Raw genomic sequence first — 19,544 nt, 5'->3', positions numbered from 1 at the left:
AAAAAGGGTATAAATTATCCGCTCATCACAACACCAAACTTAAATTGTTGCTTGTCCCCAAGCAACTAAAAGCAAAATAGGATAAAAAGAAGAGAATATAGAATGAATTTCAAATATCAATGAAGCTCGGTTCCAATTAGATGAGCGGGGCTAGTTGTTTTTTGCTTCTGAACAGTTTTGGCATCTCTCTTTATCCTTTGAAGTTCAGAATGATTGGCATCCATAGGAACTCAGAATTCAGATAGTGTTATTGATTCTCCTAGTTCAGTGTGTTGATTCTTGAACACAGCTACTTTATGAGTCTTGGCCGTGACCCTAAGCAGTTTGTTTTCCAGTATTACCACCGGATACATAAATACCACAGACACATAACTGGGTGAACCTTTTCAGATTGTGACTCAGCTTTGCTAGAGTCCCCAGTTAGAGGTATCCAGAGCTCTTAAGCACACTCTTTTTGCTTTGGACCACGACTATAACCGCTCAGTCTCAAGCTTTTCACTTGACACATTCACACCACAAGCACATGGTTAGGGACAGCATGATTTAGCCGCTTAGGCTAGGATTTTATTCCTTTGGGCCCTCCTATCCATTAATGCTCAAAGCCTTGGATCCTTTTTACCCTTGCCTTTTGGTTTAAAGGGTTATTGGCTTTTTCTGCTTGCTTTTTTTTTCGCCATTTTTTTCGCAAGCTTTGTGTTTCACTGCTTTTTCTTGCTTCAAGAATCAATTTTATGATTTTTCAGATCATCAATAACCTTTCTCTTTTTTCATTATTCTTTCAAGAGCCAACAATTTTAACATTCATAAACAACAATATCAAAAACATGCACTGTTCATGCATTCATTCAGAAAACAAAAAGTATTGCCACCACATCAACATAATTAGATCATTTTCAAGATATAATTCAAAATTCATGTACTTCTTTTTCTTTTTTAGAAAACATTTTTCATTTAAGAAAGTTGAAGGATTCATAGGACATTCATAGCTTTAAGACATAGACTCTAAACTTTAATGATAAAAATAAGACATAAAATAAGCATAAAAGCAGACAAATAATAACAAAAATGAAATTAAAGACATAAAAATAAATGGCTCTAATACTAATGCTTATGTAACTCCTAAAATAGATTTTTAATAATAAAAGTTATCATAGAGTTAGGACTCAACAACCTTGATTTTGAGGGGTAGGTGCTCCTTCAATTTGTGGGACGTTTGGCTCTCCAAGGGACAGCTTCTGGCGCTTTAGCTCCTGTATCTCACGCCCTTGTTTCTCTTGTTCTATGAGAAGTTTGCAAAGCATACTGTTTTGATTCTGCTGTTTGATCTCCGGATATTCATATTCTTTCAGATTGAATCTAACTTTCGGGATCACTGATCTTCTGCACATAATTTTGAGGTAATGGTCTGCATGTTCTTTGGTGCAAAAATTCTCATGCATCCAAAGTGGCTTTGGGTTGCCTTCTTTCTTGCCTCTTGAAGCGGTTTGTCTTCCTTTGGGTGCCATGAGATTGTTTTGTTTTAACTCAGGAAATCACGAAAATCACACCAAACTTAGAGATTTTCTTGCCCTCAAGCAAAATAAAAAGAAAGAAGATGAATAGATGGAGAGAAAGATTCAAATGACGGAGTTAGGGGATGGCCGAATGTATAAATAAAAGGGAGGAAGGGATTGGGTTCGAAATTTTAGAAAAAGATATGATTGAAAGATATGATTGATAAAAGATAAACATGATATGAAAAAGATGAGATTCAATTCAAAAATTTAAAAAATAGGAAAAAGATATGAGGAAGTTAAATCTGAATATTTGTTTATGCATCTAAGAAATAAAAGATAATATGAATGATTTAAAAAGATTTGAAAAGAAATTGGAAACATGAATGAATTTTTGAAAAAGAATTGAAAAAAATTGAAGGAGAATTAAAAGAATTTATAAGGTTATGAATTTTTGTTAATGGAAATTAAAAAATGAAAGTTTGTAATGTTTAGATGCAGAAATATTTGAATTAAAACATGAAAATTCGAAAAAAAAAATTGAATTGGAAACGAAATTACCTCTCCCCTAGCTGTTCTGGCGTTAAACGCCTAGAATGATATCCATTCTAGCGTTTAACGCCCATCTGGTGGCCATTTTGGGCATTTAACGCCCAGCCAGGTAAACGCTAGAAATCCATCTTTACTGGGCGTTTTTCTGAATGCCCAGGAGACTGCCAATTTTGGCGTTAAACACCTAGAATGCTGCCCATTCTGGCATTAAACGCCCAGAATGCTGCCTTTACTGGCATTAAACGCCCAGAATGGTAGCCATTCTGGTGTTTAACGCCCAAATTGCCTCTTTACTGGCGTTTTGATGCCAGTGAGCTCCTTTTCTCTGTGATTTCTCTGTTTTATGTCTTGAACCTCAATTTTCCTGACTTATTCACTGAAATGCATTTGCCAACATTAGGAACAAAATTAAATAAACTTACATAATTGTTATAAACATCTAATTATTAATAATGGCTGGGTTACCTCCCAACAAACGCTTCGTTACTGTCTTTAGCTGGACTTTATTGAGCTTTTTAATTTAGTCTCAGTTTTGAGCTTTCTTGCTCAACATTGCCTTCAAGATAATGTTTGATTCTCTGTCCATTAACAATGAACCTTTTGTCAAAATCAATATCTTGAAGCTCTACATAACCATATGGTGACACACTTATAGTCACATATGGTCCCCTCCACCGGGATTTCAATTTCCCAGGGAACAATCTAAGCCTAAAATTAAACAGCAGGACCTTCTGTCCTGCCTCAAAGACTCTAGATGATAGCCTTTTGTCATGCCATATTTTTGCTTTCTCTTTATAAATTTTAGCATTTTCGAAAGCATTGAGTCTGAACTCTTCTAGCTCATTCAACTGGAGTAATCTTTTTTCTCCAGCTACCTTATCATCAAGTTTTAGGAACTTGGTTGCCCAGTAGGCCTTGTGTTCCAGTTCTACTGGCAGATGACAGGCTTTTCCATACACCAGCTGGTATGGAGAGGTTCCTATAGGAGTTTTGAATGCTGTTCTGTATGCCCACAGAGCATCATCCAAACCTTTTGCCCAATCCTTTCTACGGGTACTTACAGTCCATTCCATGATTCATTTTAGTTCTCTATTTGAGACTTCAGCCTGCCCATTTATTTGTGGATGATATAGAGTTGCCACATTATGGTTAATTCTATATCGGACCAGAGCAGAGTCAAGCTGTTTATTACAGAAATGAGTGCCTCCATCACTGATCAGTATCCTAGGGACACTAAACCTGCTAAAGATATGCTTCTAGAGAAACTTCATCACTGTCTTAGTATCATTAGTGGGTGTCGTAATTGCCTCTACCCATTTAGATACATAGTCTACTGCCACCAGAATATAAGTGTTTGAGTATGATGGTGGGAAATGCCCCATGAAGTTAATACCCCATACATCAAACAACTCAATCTCTAAGATCCCTTGCTGAGGCATGGTATAATCGTGAGACAGATTACCAGCTCTCTGGCAACTGTCACAGTTACATACAAACTCTCGGGAGTCTCTATAGAGAGTAGGCCAGTAGAAGCCACATTGGAGAACCTTGATGGCTGTTCGCTCACCTCCGAAATGTCCTCCATATTGTGATCCATGGCAATGCCATAGAATCTTCTATGCCTCTTCTCTAGGCACACATCTATGGATCATTCCATCTGCACACCTCTTAAAGAGATATGGTTCATCCCACAAGTAGTACTTTGCATCAGAAATTAATTTTTTTGTTTGCTGCTTACTGTACTCTTTGGGTATGAATCTCACAGCTTTATAGTTTACAATGTCTGCAAACCATGGTACTTCCTGAATGGCAAAGAGTTGCTCATCTGGGAAGGTTTCAGAGATCTCAGTAGGAGGGTGGGACGCTCCTGCTACTGGTTCTATCCGGGACAAGTGATCAGCTACTTGGTTCTCTGTCCCTTTTCTGTCTCTTATTTCTATATCAAACTCTTGCAGAAGCAACACCCATCTTATAAGTCTGGGTTTTGAATCTTGCTTTGTGAGGAGATATTTTAGAGCAACATGGTTAGTGTACACAATCACTTTTGATCCTACTAAATAAGATCTGAACTTGTCAATGGCATAAACCACTACAAGAAACTCCTTTTCTGTGGTTGTGTAATTCTTCTGTGTGTCATTCAAAACACGGCAAGCATAGTAAATGACGTGCAGAAGCTTGTTATGCCTCTGTCCCAATACTGCACCAATGGCATGATCACTGGCATCGCACATTAGTTCGAATGGTAATGTCCAGTCTGGTACAGAAATGACTGGTGCTGTGACCAGCTTAGCTTTCAGAGTCTCAAATGCCTGCAGACACTCTGTGTCAAAGATAAATGGTGTGTCAGTAGCTAGCAGATTGCTCAGAGGTTTTGAAATTTTTGAAAAATCCTTTATAAACCTCCTATAGAATCATGCATGCCCCAGAAAGCTTTTGATTGCCTTAACATTAGTAGGTGGTGGTAATTTTTCAATTACTTCTACCTTAGCTTGATCCACCTCTATTCCCTTGTTCGAAATTTTGTGCCCAAGGACAATTCCTTCAGTCACCATAAAGTGATATTTCTCCCAGTTTAAAACCAGGTTAGTCTCTTGGCACCTTTTCAGAACAAGTTCTAGATGGTTAAGACAGGAGCTGAATGAGTCTCCAAATACTGAGAAGTCATCCATGAAGACTTCCAGAAATTTCTCTACCATATCAGAGAAGATAGAGAGCATGCACCTCTGAAAGGTTGCAGGTACATTACACAGACCAAATGGTATCCTTCTGTAGGCAAATACTCCAAATGGACATGTGAATGCTATTTTTTCTTGGTCTTGAGGATCTACTACAATTTGGTTGTAACCTGAATAGCCATCCAAAAAGTAGTAGTATTCATGATCTGCTAGTCTCTCTAGCATCTGGTCTATGAATGGTAAAAGAAAATGATCCTTTTTGGTGGCTGTATTGAGCCTTCTATAGTCAATACACATACGCCACCCTGTAACTGCTCTTGTAGGAACCAATTCATTCTTTTCATTATGAACCACTATCATGCCTCCCTTCTTGGGGACAACTTGGACAGGGCTCACCCAGGGGCTATCAGAAATAGGATAAATAATCCCAGACTCTAGTAACTTAGTGACCTCTTTCTGCACCACCTCCTTCATGGCTGGATTCAGCCGCCTCTGTGGTTGAACCACTGGCTTAGCATCATCCTCCAATAGGATCTTGTGCATGCATCTGGTTGGGCTAATGCCCTTAAGGTCACTTATGAACCACCCAAGAGCTGTCTTGTGTGTCCTTAGCACCTGAATTAGTGCTTTCTCTTCCTGTGGCTCTAAAACAGAGCTTATGATCACGGGAAAAGTGTCATCCTCTCATAAAAATGCGTATTTCTGGGAGGGTGATAGTGGTTGGACCTCGGGTTTAGGAGGCTTATCCTCTTCCTGAGGAGTTTTCAGAGGTTCTTCTGTTCTCTCTGGTTCCTCCAGATTAGGCTGAACATCTTTAAAAATGTCCTCTAGCTCTGATTCGAGACTCTCAGTCATATTGACCTCTTCCACCAATGAGTCAATAATATCAGCGCTCAAGTAGTCTTTTGGTGTGTCTGGATGCTGCATAGCTTTGACAGCATTCAACTTAAACTCATCCTCATTGACTCTTAGGGTTATCTCCCCTTTTTGGACGTTAATGAGGGTTCGTCCAGTTGCTAGGAAAGGTCTTTCTAGAATGAGAGTTGCACACTTATGCTCCTCCATTTCTAGCACTACAAAGTCAGTAGGGAAGGCAAACGGCCCAAACTTGATAATCATGTCCTCAATTATGCCTGATGGGATTTTAATGGAGCCATCAGCAAGTTGGAGGCATATCTGGTTAGTTTAACTTCATCAGTCAAACCAAGCTTTTTGATAGTGGATGCAGGTATTAGGTTGATACTTGCCCCAAGATCACATAGAGCTGTCTTGGTACAAGATCCTCTAATGTGCATGGTATCATAAAGCTTCTGGGATCTCTAAGCTTCTCTGATAAGCTTTTTAGAATGACTGCACTGCATTCTTCAGTGAGGAAAACTTTTTCAGTTTCTCTCCAATCCTTCTTGTGACTTAAGATCTCTTTCATGAACTAAGCATAAGAGGGTATTTGCTCAAGTGCCTCTGCAAACGGAATCTTTATTTCAAGAGTCCTGAGATAGTCTGCAAAGCGGGCAAATTGTTTATCCTGTTCCGCTTAGCGGAGTTTCTGAGGATAAGGCATCTTGGCTTTATATTATTCAACCTTAGTTGCTACAGGTTTATTTCCTACAGAAGTGGTTGAAGAAGCCTGGTTAAGGGGGTTGTTATCAGCACTTGCAGGTGTCTGACCTCTTATTGGCGTTTGAACACCCGGATAGGGTGCTGCATGGGCGTTTAACGTCAGATTGCCACCTTTTTCTAGCATTTGCATGCCAGAATTGGCCATCCCTTGGGTGTTTAACGCCAACTGTCCACCCTTTTCTGGCGTTTGAACGCTAGAATCATTTCTCTTTGGGCTCTTACTGTCTTTAGAGGGATTTTAGGCTGTGGTTTGGTTATCCTCTGTTAATTGTTCCTTTCTTGGTTTTCTACTGCCTTGAGTTGATATATTCAATGTCTTCCCACTCCTTAATTGAACAGCTTGGCACTCTTCTGTTATCTGTTTAGATAGCTGCTGTCTTGTCTGATTCAATTGTGCTTTCATATTCTTGTTAGCATTTTTAGTGTCTTGGAGCATCTCTTTGAATTTTGCAAACCATTTTGTTATAATAAGCAATTGCTGATTAAGTTCAGCAACTTGTTCTTGAGGACTAAGTTCAGTGGATACTGCTTTAGCTTCTTCTTTCATGGAGGACCCACTACCTAAGTATAGATGCTGATTTTTAGCAACTGTATCAATGAGCTCTTGAGCCTCTTCAATTGTCTTTCTCATGTGTATAGATCCACCAACTGTGTGGTCTAGAGACATCTGGGCCTTTTCTGTAAGCCTATAGTAGAAGATGTCTAACTACACCTACTCTGAAAATATTTTAGAGGGGCATTTCCTTAGCATCCCTCTGTACCTCTCCCAGGCATTATAAAGAGATTCATTATCCTCTTGTTTAATTCCTTGGATGTCCAGCGTTAGCTGTGTCATCCTTTTTGGAGGGAAATATTGATTCAGAAATTTGTCTGATAAATGTTTCCATGTTCTTATGCTTGCTGTGGGTTGGTTATTTAACCACCTCTTAGCTTGATCTTTTACAGCAAATGGGAACAGTAATAATCTGTAGACATCCTAATCTACTTCCTTATCACGTACTGTGTCAGCAATTTATAAGAGCTATGCCAGAAACTCAGTAGGTTCTTCCTGTGGAAGACCGAAATACTGGCAATTTTGTTGCACCATGATAATGAGCTGAGGATTTAGCTCAAATTTGCTGGCTCTTATGGGGGTATACAGATACTACTCCTATATACAGCAGTAGTGGGGTTAGCATATGACCCCAGAGTCCTTCTGGACTGTTCATTTCCACTTAGGTCCATGATGGAGAAAGGGAGATGATGTGGATTGCAAATAAAATATATTTTTGTTTTTATTTTATTTAACTAAGGATAAACCGAAGTAAAAAGGAAATAAAATAAAATAAAATAATTCAAAAATAGAATATAAGTTTCAAAAATTAAAATAAAAAAATAAATAAAAAATTGAATACTAAGATGACTAATTAATTAAAAAGATTTGAAAAATTTTGAATATGATTCTCGAAAATTGAGGAGAGAGAAAGTGGTTAGAAAATTTTGAAAAAGATATGTCTTAAAATTAAAGATACTTGTAAGAAAATAATTAAAAGAGAAGATTTGAAAAAGATATTATTTTAAAATTTTAAAGATTGAAACTTTCTTAACAAGGCAACACCAAACTTAAAATTTTTCAATCAAGATAATAAAATAGGACAAGTAATTCGAAAATTATGTCTAAAAAAAAAGAAAAAGATTTTGAAAAATTTTATAAAAGATTTTCGAATTTTGAAAATTGAAAATTAAAATTTGAAATAAAATAAGATAAGATTTTGAAAAAATATGATTTTTTTTGAAAAAGATTTCAAATCTTTGAAATTTAAAACTAAGATAAGATAAAATAAAAAATTTAAAATAAAAATTTGAATTTTTAAAAGGAAAATTCGAAAATTCAATTAAAATAAAGAGAAAAGATATTTTTGAAATTAATGAGGAAAGAGAAAAACAATAAAGAGACACCAAACTTAGAATTTTTAGATCAAAACAAAGAAAACAAACAAGAAAACTTTGAATGTCAAGATGAACACCAAGAACGCTTTGAAGATCAAGATGAACACCCCGACCAAATTTTGCACAAAGGACACCAAACTTAAAAATTTTTATACTTTGGACACTAATGATTCAAAAATGCACAAGAAAAACAAGGAAAGACACAAAACAAGAAAAACTAAAGATCAAACAAGGAAAATAAACAAGAACAACTTGAAGATCAAGAAAGAACTAAGAACATGTAATTCAAAAAAAAATGAAAGACAAATAAAAACATGCAATTGACACCAAACTTAAACCATGAAACTAAACTCAAACAGAAGACTAAATTTTGAGGTTATTGGTTTTAAAAATTTTCGAAAATAAGGATTTTAAAATTTTAACAAGAATAATAATGAAAGACTCAAAGACAAATGACATATTAATAAAGAAAAATAAAAATTTTTGAAAGATTTTTGAAAAGAAAATAAAAGACTCAAATTTAGTGACTATAAACCAACCAAAAAGGTAAATTCTTCCTAATCTAAGCGACAAGATGAACCGTCAGTTGTCCAAACTCGAACAATCCCCGGCAACGGCACCAAAAACTTGGTGGACGAAATTGTGATAACACTTTTCACAACTCCACACAACTCACCAGCAAGTACACTGGGTCGTCCAAGTAATACCTTACGTGAGTAAGGGTCGATCCCACGGAGATTGTCGGCTTGAAGCAAGCTATGGTTATCTTGTAAATCTTAGTTAGGAGATTTAAATGAGATAATTGATTTTATTTATGAAAAGTAAATAACATGAAATAAATGGTACTTGTGATTTAGTAATGAGGAACAAGTTGAGGTTCCGGAGATGCTCTATCATCTGAATCTCTGCTTTCCTACTGTCTTCTTCTCCAAGCACGCATGGCTTCCTTCAATGGCAAGCTTTATGATCCTTTCAGATGAAAAATACTAGGTACGATCTCTGCACGGCTAATCAACTGTCGGATTTCTCGTCTCGGATGAAAAATACCATGTAAAGCTACCGCACGGCTAATCATTAGTCGGTTCCCGCTAGCGTCGGAATAGGATCTCTCTATCCTTTTGCACACTATCACTGCGCCCAACATTCACAGGTTTGAAGTACGAGTGAGTATCTTAGAATAGAATCTAGCGTGATTGAATAGAAAACAGTAGTAATTGCATTAATCCATTGAAACACAGCAGAGCTCCGCACCCCCACCTATGGGGTTTAGAGACTCATGTCGTCAGAGATACAATATGAAACGTGTGAAATGTAATGATTTCCAAAATGAATCTCCAAAAGTAGTTTTTATACTGAACTAGTAACTTAGGTTTACAGAAAATGAGTAACTAAGTGCAGATAGTGCATAAATCCACTTCTTGGACCCACTTGGTGAGTGTTTGGGCTGAGCTTTCAAGCTTTCACGTGTATATGCCTCATGTTGGAGTTAAACGCCACCCTGGGTGCCAAACTAGGCGTTTAACGCTAAGAATTATGCCAGTTTTGGCGTTTTACACTATAAAGTTTATGGCTGGCTTTAACGCCAGTTTGGGCCATCAAATCTCGAGAAAAGTATAGACTATTATATATTGCTGGAAAGCCCAAGATGTCTACTTTCCAACTCAATTCAGAGCACTCCAATTGGGCTTCTGTAGCTCCAGAAAATTCTTTTCGAGTGTAGGAGGGTCAAAATCCAACAGCATCTGCAGTCCTTTCTCAGCCTCTGAATTAGATTTTTGCTCAGGTCCCTCAATTTCAGCCAGAAAATACTTGAAATTTCAGAAAAATACACAAACTCATAGTAAAGTCTAGAAGTGTGATTTTTAAATAAAAACTAATAAAAATATAATAAAAAGTAACTAAAACATATTAAAAACTACCTAAAAATAATGCCAAAAAGGATATAAATTATCCGCTCATCAGAAAGCAAGGCCACTATGTTAACTTTGTTAACTTTATCGTGGCCTCAACAAAATAAAAGCAAGGTGCGACGCTTGCCAATGAAGCCAGCCAGGTTCGAAATGGAGACCAACACAAGAAAAAGGGGCGCTACGTTGACATGCTTCACTGAGCGCTTCTTTGGCCTGAGGAATTTAGCAAAAGGTAGCCACCAGGGTTTGAAGTTGGAGACTACACAAGGCACAATGTAGCGCTACATTTTTTCCTTTCACTAAGCGCTAGTGGCACAAGAAAATTGGCCAAAGTGAAGCGGCCAAGACTCGAAGAGGGAGACCAACTTAAAGCACAAAGTAGCGCTACGTTGCCTTCACCAACTGAGCGCTATGAAGTTATGAATGAGGCTTGGTTCGAAGCCTGGGGCAAGGCAAGGGAGCTCTACGTTATGTCACTTAACCGAGCGCTCCATTGGAGGTGGCCTTGGTTCCAATTTTCAATCAAAAGCCAATTTTAGATCCATTTCTTCACCAATTTGAAAAGCCCACTCCAAATTCTAAAAATCAAAATTAGAAAGTGTATAAATAGGAGTTAGTTTGATTTGTAGAGGACCTTCTCTTGATTTTTAGCTCAATTTTCATTTTCTTTAACTTTAGTTTTCATTGAGAGCTCTGAACTTGAGATTGGATCTGAGTTTTGCTCTCTAGCTTTCATTTTTAATTTTCTTCTGCAACTTCTGTTATCTGTTCTTGGAATTTAGAATTGATATTGAAGAGCTTCATTGATTCTGAATTTGAGAATCATCTTTTACCTCTCTTCTCAATTGTTCTAAGAATTGGGTTTTAATTTTCTTTCTGTTTTTTTCATTTTCTTGCTTCAGCAACTTCTACTTTCTGTTTTAAATTTTGGATTGAGATTGAAGGAATTTTGTTTCAAGTCTTGATCTGAAATTCATCTTAGTCCTTCTTCTGCATAATTTTGAGAATTGAGGAATTGGATTTGAGTTTCAATTGCTATGACATTTACATTTCTTCTGTAATTTATTTTCTGTTTGATCAAGGGCGTAATTGAGATCTAGATCTGTGTTCTAATCTCATTGTTCCTCTTAGATCTTCAATTTTTCTTTTAGATTTCATAATTGAGATGAGTTTTCTTTTTGCTTTGCTTCTTCAAGAAATTTTCCATTTCTGGTTAGATCTTCTACAACTTCCTGCTAAATTCTGAACCCCAACCCCCAAATCCCTTTAATCTTCAAGCAATTTAAGTTTCTCAGCAATTTAGATTCAGTTATTTAGTTTTCTTGCACTTTAAGATTCAGCCATTTACATTTCTTACAATCTAAGTTTCAGTCATTTACATTACTTGCACTTTAAGTTTCAGTTCTTTTACTTTCTTGCACTTTAAGTTTCATGCAATTTACTCTTCTGCACTTTACTTTTCTATCAATTTCCCCTTTCCCTTTTATTTTCATGCAATTTAGCTTCTGCTATTCAAGTTTCACTCAAATCATCAACTGTTTGCTTAACTAAACTAACCACCTAACTAAAATTGCTCAATCCATCAAACCCTGTGGGATCGACCTCACTCTTGTGAGTAATTACTACTTGATGCGACCCGGTACACTTGCCGGTGAGTTTCGTGTTGTAATCGCTTTCCACCCATCAGTGCTAAGAATGATTAGAATTCTCATGACTTTAGCAAGGCTTTGATGCATGTATTGGTTGATGATAGGTGAAGGAAGGCATGGAGGAAGGTTGAAGAAGGAGCATGGAAAGGATGAAGAGGAAGCAACGTTGGTGGCCAAGTTGGACCACTAACATTGCCTCAAACATTGGAAGAGAAACAGAGCACTTTGACGAGAGGGAAGAAGTCGGCTAATTAAGAAATCAATATAGAAAATGTATTGAGAGTATATTTCTTAACTAGCTAAGATCCGCCTTGTCAATTTAGAAAAGTTGTCACGAAATTTAGAAATAAAAATACTGGGAGTATGAGTCCCAGGTCGTCTCCCAACAAGTTGCAGGAAAGGGTGGTAACTTACTAATCAGGAATTTTCAAGGGAGTTTGAGTTTGAATAATGAGAAATTAAATAATTATAAATTAAAGCAATAAAACTAAGAATGATTATTAATATTTTAATAAAAAGCCTTGACTGGGGGAATGATTAATTGGAAGTTCTATCCTTGTTGGGATCTCTTAAGTGTGGCATCAAAAAGGTTGTTGTTTTCACTTAGTTAACCCTTACTAAATAAAGGAAAGTCAAGTGATTGAGCTAATCCTTATTCGCAAATCCTAGTCCTCTCCCTTAGGAAGGTCTAGCGTTAGTAAATACAGAACTAGCCAACAATTTCCAGTTTAACCAACACTTAAGCCTTCCAACTCAAGTGTCTCCTCTTAATCAACCCCCATGTCAAGTATGGAGTTTACTCCATTGACATGAATATAATTGATGTGTGGAAAACGATCCAACACAAAACTCACCAGCAAGTGTACCGGGTCGCATCAAGTAATAATAACTCACATGCGTGAGGTCGATCCCACAAGGATTGAAAGATTGAGCAATTTTAGTTAGGTGGTTGATTTAGTCAAGCAAACAAGATTTGATTTGAGTGATTTGTATTCAACAGAAGCTAAATTGCATGAAATTTAAAAGGAGAGGGTGAATTGCAGTAAATCAAAGGACAAAAGGAGTAAAGGAACTGAATCTTAAAGTGCAAGTAATGTAAATGACATAAGCTTAGATTGCAAGAAATGTAAATAACTGAGCTTAGAGTGCAAGAAATGTAAATTGCTTGAATAGTAAAGGGCTTTAGGAGCTGGGATCTCAGAAATTAAACAAGAGAATGTAAATAGCAATCAACAGAGAAGTAAAAGATGAATTGAAATGCAGCAGATCTCAAACAGAAAAGAAGAATTACTTGAAGAAGCAATACAGATTCAACTCAATTGTAAAACCTAAAAGAGAAGCTGAAGATCTCAGGGGTTGAATGAGACTAAAAAACAAGTCTAGATCTCAATTCCTTCCTTAATCCAACAGAGAATAATTGCAGAAGAAATAGAGATAAAAGCACTAAAGAAAACTTAGATCCAAATCACAATTCCTTGAAATTATGCAGAAAGTAAACAAAGAGAGATCTCATATCAAGAATGAAACAGAATTCCTTCAATTCTCAATCCAAGATTCAAAACAAAAAATGAAGAGTGTAAAAATAAGAACAAAGAGGAAGAGAATTCAATTCTCAATCCCAATTCCCAGACCCAAAGCTAAAATCTAAAATAAACTCCAAAATGAAAAAAATGAAAAGTAAAAGTGTCTCAAAGGTCAAAAGAGAAAAAAAAATTTTTCTCTAAATCAAACTAACTTCTATTTATACACCTATTTTTGGATTTTAGAATTTGGAGTGGGCTTTTTAATTTGGTGAAGAATTAAATTAAATTGGAATTTAGTTGAATTTGGACCATGGGTCACACTCCCAGGGCACGGCTCGGTTAGCAAGCATCAGGGTAGTGCTCGGTTGTCATAAAGAGCGCAGCATCCAAACCTTATCCGTGTCAATTTGGTGCGCATCAAGCCTTGGTGGTGCTGCCTTCTTCGAGCCTTAGCCGTGTCACACTCCATAGCGCTCAGTGAATTGGGAGAGCTGAGTGCTTATTTGTTGTGGAATGAGGCTCACTTTCGAGCCTTGGTGGGAGCATTTGGCTTCAATTTGAAGAATAACCAAGGGTAGCGCTCCTCCAGCTCCCTGGTTCGACTCCTTGTGAGGCCATGTTGCCTATTTTCTTTGTGAAGGAGTGTAGTGCTCCTTCCTTGCTCTTCATGAAGCTCCCTAGTTCGAACCCTTGCCAAACCATTTTGGCTGATTTCTTTTGCAAGTAGTGCTTCTCTTGTCCCTCAAGTGCAAGGTTCGAACCTTATGGCCTCCACTCTTTAGTTTTTCACTTTTGTTTTTCTTTGGAAAGGAACCCGAAAAGGTTAACTGAGTTAACCGAGTGCTATGCTTGTTGCCTTGCTTCCTTGGTTCATTGTAGTGCTCGGTTAAGGGAGAGAGCGCAGCTTCCTTGCCTTGCTTTCTTGGCCTTGAGTAGCGCTCAATAAGAGAGCACTGTGCTCACCAAGAGAGCGCTGCTCCTTAGTTTCTTGATGCGCCACACTTTTCTTCTTCCTTAGGCCACGCTTTCCTTGTTTCTTTCTTTTCTTCACCTACAAGTAATCAAAACAACCAATCAAAGTATCACCCAGTTCACAAGGCTTATAATTCATTCAAAAACTAATTAATTTTATTTTAAACCTCATGATTTAGTGTCAAATAAAGGATGGTTGATTGATTCAACAAAATCATGCAAATCCACTCCAAACCACTTACTTATAATGCAAGAAAGTACATAAAACCTAATGAAACAAGTGAAAAATGCTTGAAAAGCTAGCATAAGATGGCTTGTCATCACAACATCAAACTTAAACTTTGCTTGTCCCCAAGCAAGCACTAAACATAAGAGAAAATGAAATGAAACAGAGAAGTATGCATGTCCTTATTTAGCAGATAGTTGAACTTGGTTCATGGGGTTTTATGCAGACAATGGTAGCTCATTTATTACTTGCTGCTATATAAGAAATGTTTCCTCAAAGGTTCACTAAGGTTGCTGCTACAATGCTTTACTTTTGCTTGATCCCTTGCTAGATTTTCCTTCCTTATCTTGCTTAGAGAGCTTATTACTCATTGAAGGCTTGGTGGCAAATGTTGCAGTGGCCTTTTGGCTTAATTTTTGTTCAACATTTCTTCACCACAGACACATGGCTCACAATTTCCTCCTAGGAACATTGATGCCCAGCATCTCTTTGGATCGCTAAATGTTTTGTAGCTAGGTTGCTCTTGATAGTGAACTTTTGGTTGGCAATCCCAGATCAGTTGATCTAAGTGGCCAAGTTTCAAAATACTCCTCAGAACCTACTTGTCCAAGCATATCCTAGTACAAAAACACCACAGGCATATGTCCTAGGGTCCAAGCTATTGGTGTCTAGCCTTATTGTTTGTTTCTTTGCCAATTCTTGGCTTTTCTCTTTCTTTTTCTTTTTGTTTTGATTCATTATCAAGGGATTTTCATTTATAGCAGACTTTATAGCAGCAAGCTAGTTCATACCTCAAGGAACATGTCATTATGCAGCTTTTATTTTATGAGCTAACAATTGAATCAAACAAGTACCACCACTGACTTTCATTCTAATTTCTACAACATTGGACAATCACTTTTCTAAATCAAACATTTTTTCCTTTTATTCAAACAGCAGGGAAATAAAACAAAATATTCAAGCTAATGATGGATGACAAACATAATGCAATTCACTTGTAAGAAAACTACTCGGAATATAAAATTGCAAAATATAGGGCATTTGGAGGCATCTCATATCTCAGATATGCATCTTCCTTATTAAATTTTCAAAAATAAAACATGAAAGAAACTCCACCACCTTCTAATTGTCATGTCCCTTGCTCTTGCTCGATTCTCCCTTCCTTTTTCTCTTCTTAGTGTAGTCTTGAGGTTCTTCGCCAGGGCACCTCCTATCCCAGATAGAGTCTGTCAGACCTGAGAGTCCAGCCTCCTATAATCTATGCTGCATACGTGCTGAATTCTTCTGTGTTCTTGCTCTCTGACGGTTCACTAACTCTTGACATTGCTCAAATGGCTTGATTTGTGGATCCAATGCTAGCATGCTATAGGTCAGATAATCCAACTTTGCTTGAGTGTCTTCATCATACTCTATTCTATCTACGTGCCTATTCTCTCCAATGGTATGGTATATGTTCTTCCACTGATATAAATTGTGAGTGTAGTCCCCATACTTGGCTTGACTCAGGAACAATCTGTCATATGACTCTTGAAAATTTGTAGATTGTTATCTTTGCCCTTCAAGAACCTTTGTTTGGTATTCTTGTTGTTGAGCCATTATTTGTTGCTGCTAGTTCTCTTGTTGCCCCTCCATTTGGCGCTGCCAGTTTTCTCTTCCTTCTCTATCCTTCATGTACTGTTCCTGTTGTTGCAAATATAGCTCTTGCTTCCTTAAATACTGCTCTTGTGCTCTCATGTTTTGTTGAGATATTTCCTAAAGAGCTCTTTGCAATTGGCTCATGTCTATGGCACCAGGAGCTTGCTCTTCCTCCACTTGTAGTCTTCTTCTTCTTTGGGGTCTTTCTTCTTGATCATTATCTTCAATAATGCCTTCCATGCTTCTCTTTGTGATTCCCTTTCCTCCTTTTATTTTCTCTGTGTCCTAGTCTTCAAAGAGTACCCCAGCCCTGTTGCATAGCCTTAGAATGGTGCTTGGATGACCAAGCCTACTCGATTTGTTTGTGCTTTCAGCCATCTCCTGAATACTGTCGGCTATGAGTTGTGAGAGGTTGATTTTTCCTCCATGTAGGATGCAGTATGTCAAGAGTACTCGCTTGACTATGACCGCTGAGGTGTCTCCAGTAGGGAGTATAGATCTCCTTACTATCTCATACCACCCCTTGGCCTCAGGAGTGAGATCTATTCTTTTCAGGTGGCTTGGGACTCCCTTTGAATCTCTTTCCCAGACTGTGCCTTCCAAACATATCCCCCGTAATATCTCATCAGGGTCATTCTCTCCTTGCAGTCTATCCTCAAAGCTAAGCTCTCCATAGGTTATGGTTCTCAACTGTAGGACCCTTGTAATTGATGATGGACTAAAATCCACCTCAACACCTCTGACATAACTTTTATAAGGGGAGCTGTCCTTGCTCTCTTTCACAGCATTAGCGTAAAATTCCCTTATCATAACTGCACTAATGTCAGTGAGAGGATGGCATAGAAGCTCCCACCTCCTTTCCTTAGTAATTTGCCTCATGATGGGATACTCCCCCTCCCTCAGTCTGAAGCCCATCTCAGAAATGACATGCTTTGATTTCATGAGCCTATGATATCTTGCTTCATGAAACTGAGATTTAAATTTCTTTGTATCATAGGTTGGGGGTTCGGCCACTATTGGTGCCTTTCCTTTTCTTCTACTAGAACTTGATGTGGCCATGAGTTTAGAAAGAGGGAAGAAGCAAGGGTGAACTTTGGTTGGCGTGAGGTTCGGTTTTGTTGTGAAAAGAAGGGCAAATGATGTGCTGTTTAGGGAAGAGGGGTACTGAATGTGTTTTTTGGATAAGTGAAAGGTTAAACAAAGGCTTACAGATGTGAGGAAAGCTTGTATGAATGTGTAGCTCATGAAGTGTTGCAAACTATTTATAGACAAGGCATCAAGGTTTTGAACAAAAATACACTTGAAGGAAGCAATTCGGTTAAGAACATGAAGGGTGAGGATTGAGCTAAACATTATGGGAAACTCATGAGATGAATAGTTTGCATGCATAGTTGAAGGTTGACAAGGATTCCTTCCCCATTGGATGCATGAGGTTCGGTCTCCAAGGGTGCATACATGCAGATTTTATTTTCCAAGGGGCACGCTTCTCTAAGCACATGTGATCACCCTCCCTTGGCTTGTCATAACCGTGCCTTCCTTCCTCTTTTGTCCTCTTCTCAATCTTCTTTTTCCTATTCAATTAAATCAACAAAATAGTGAGCCTTAGGATTCAAAAGTGGCACGGTGGTGTGGTGATAAGCTTTTAAACAATTCAACATGTTCCTTATTCATAAAGAAACAATTGTACTCCTTAGATAGTGAATCAAGATTTGGTGAACATCAAACTTGTCCCTTGCTAAGGGATCAATGTAAAATGCAAGTAATCCATCACAATTGGTACCTTCATTATAAGAAATATTTTATTTTCTACCATAAATTCCTAAAATGAAACAATTTATGATCCATCTATTCATAAATTTGATTTTATGAACAAAATTGATTTATCTGCAATGCAATGTGTATGCAGACACCAAACTTAATGTTTGGCTATTTTTTCCATCAAAATGAATGAGCATATAGTCTAAGGAAGCTAGAAAAGCTATCTTGGAGTGCCTGCAGGCACACCAAACTTAGAAGTCTAGCATATGCTTAAAGATCATATGTGCAGGTATCAAACACATTCATGAATACTCAAATTCATCATGCTAGAAGGATCTTTGATTATTGGATTTAAAACAAGGCAAGAATCTTAAATCATGGGTTACCTCCCATGGAGTGCCCTTTTATTGTCATTAGCTTGACATTGGGCCTTTATTAGGGTGGTTGATGACTGTAGTGTCTCAGCTTGTCTCCCCTCACTGTGAGCTTCCTTCCAGTGCCTTGATGTTCAATTTCTGCATGGTCCAATGAGAGTATCCTGCTGACAGTGTAGTAATCATCGGCTTGTTGGTTTATCCCCAACTGTTGGTAGATTAACTGTACTTTATCTCCCTTTGAAAATCCCTCAGTTGGGATCTTTTTGTTCTTCCACCCTTTTTGAGTTTTTTTCTTGCCCTTTTTCTCCTTTTTGGTGATCCTTCTCCTTTGACAGTGGGCTGCATCTCATTTTCTTCTTGCTTTCCCTCATTACTCTGCATAATTTCATTTTCCTTCTGTCCTGTTTTGTTGCTTATTTCTTGCTTTGGAAGGGAATTAATGATTGTCTTGTTGGTTTCTTCCTTCCACTGCAAATTTTCTTTGTTGATCTCCATGCAGTCTTTCTTTTCATTAGAGTGTTGTGTCTCCGGAAAGACATTTAGAGTGATGCTTTCGTCGTGCACTCTCAAAGTCAATGCCCCTTGTTCCACATCTATAATAGCCCTTGCTATAGCCAAGAATGGTCTTCCTAGTATGATGGAATTATCTTCTTCTTCATCTAGGTCCAGAATTACAAAGTCTGTAGGGAATATAAACTTATCCACTTTGACCAAAAGGTTTTCAATCACACCTTTGGGAAACCCCACAGACTTGTCCATTAGCTCTAATGACATCTGTATGGGCTTTACCTCCTCTATGCATAGCCTTTTCATCAGAGAAGAGGGCATTAGATTGATGCTAGCTCCTAAGTCACACATTGCTTTATTGATGCTTATGTTGCCAATGGTACAAGGTAGGAAAAAGCTTCCAGGGTCCTCAAGTTTTGGGAGAAGCCCTTTCTGGATTAATGCACTGCATTCTTCAGTGAGCATAATGGTTTCCTTCTCATGCCAGCTTCTCTTCTTGTTAATGAGCTCTTTCAAGAATTTTGCATATAGAGGCATCTGCTCTAATGCCTCAGCCAGTGGAATATTAATCTCCAATTTCTTGAAGACTTCAAGAAATTTGGGGAAGTGTTGATCCTTGGTTTCCTTGTTGAACCTTTGGGGATATGGCAAGGGAGGTGTGAAAGTCTTCACTCCCTACCTTTTTTCCTTAGTTAGTTCTTCCATTATTTGCTTCCCT

The sequence above is a fragment of the Arachis hypogaea genome, chromosome 13, assembly GCF_003086295.3.
Source record: "Arachis hypogaea cultivar Tifrunner chromosome 13, arahy.Tifrunner.gnm2.J5K5, whole genome shotgun sequence".
Classification (NCBI taxonomy): Eukaryota; Viridiplantae; Streptophyta; class Magnoliopsida; order Fabales; family Fabaceae; genus Arachis; species Arachis hypogaea.
The sequence above is the reverse complement of the archived record's forward strand: the minus strand, read 5'-3'. Positions refer to the sequence as shown.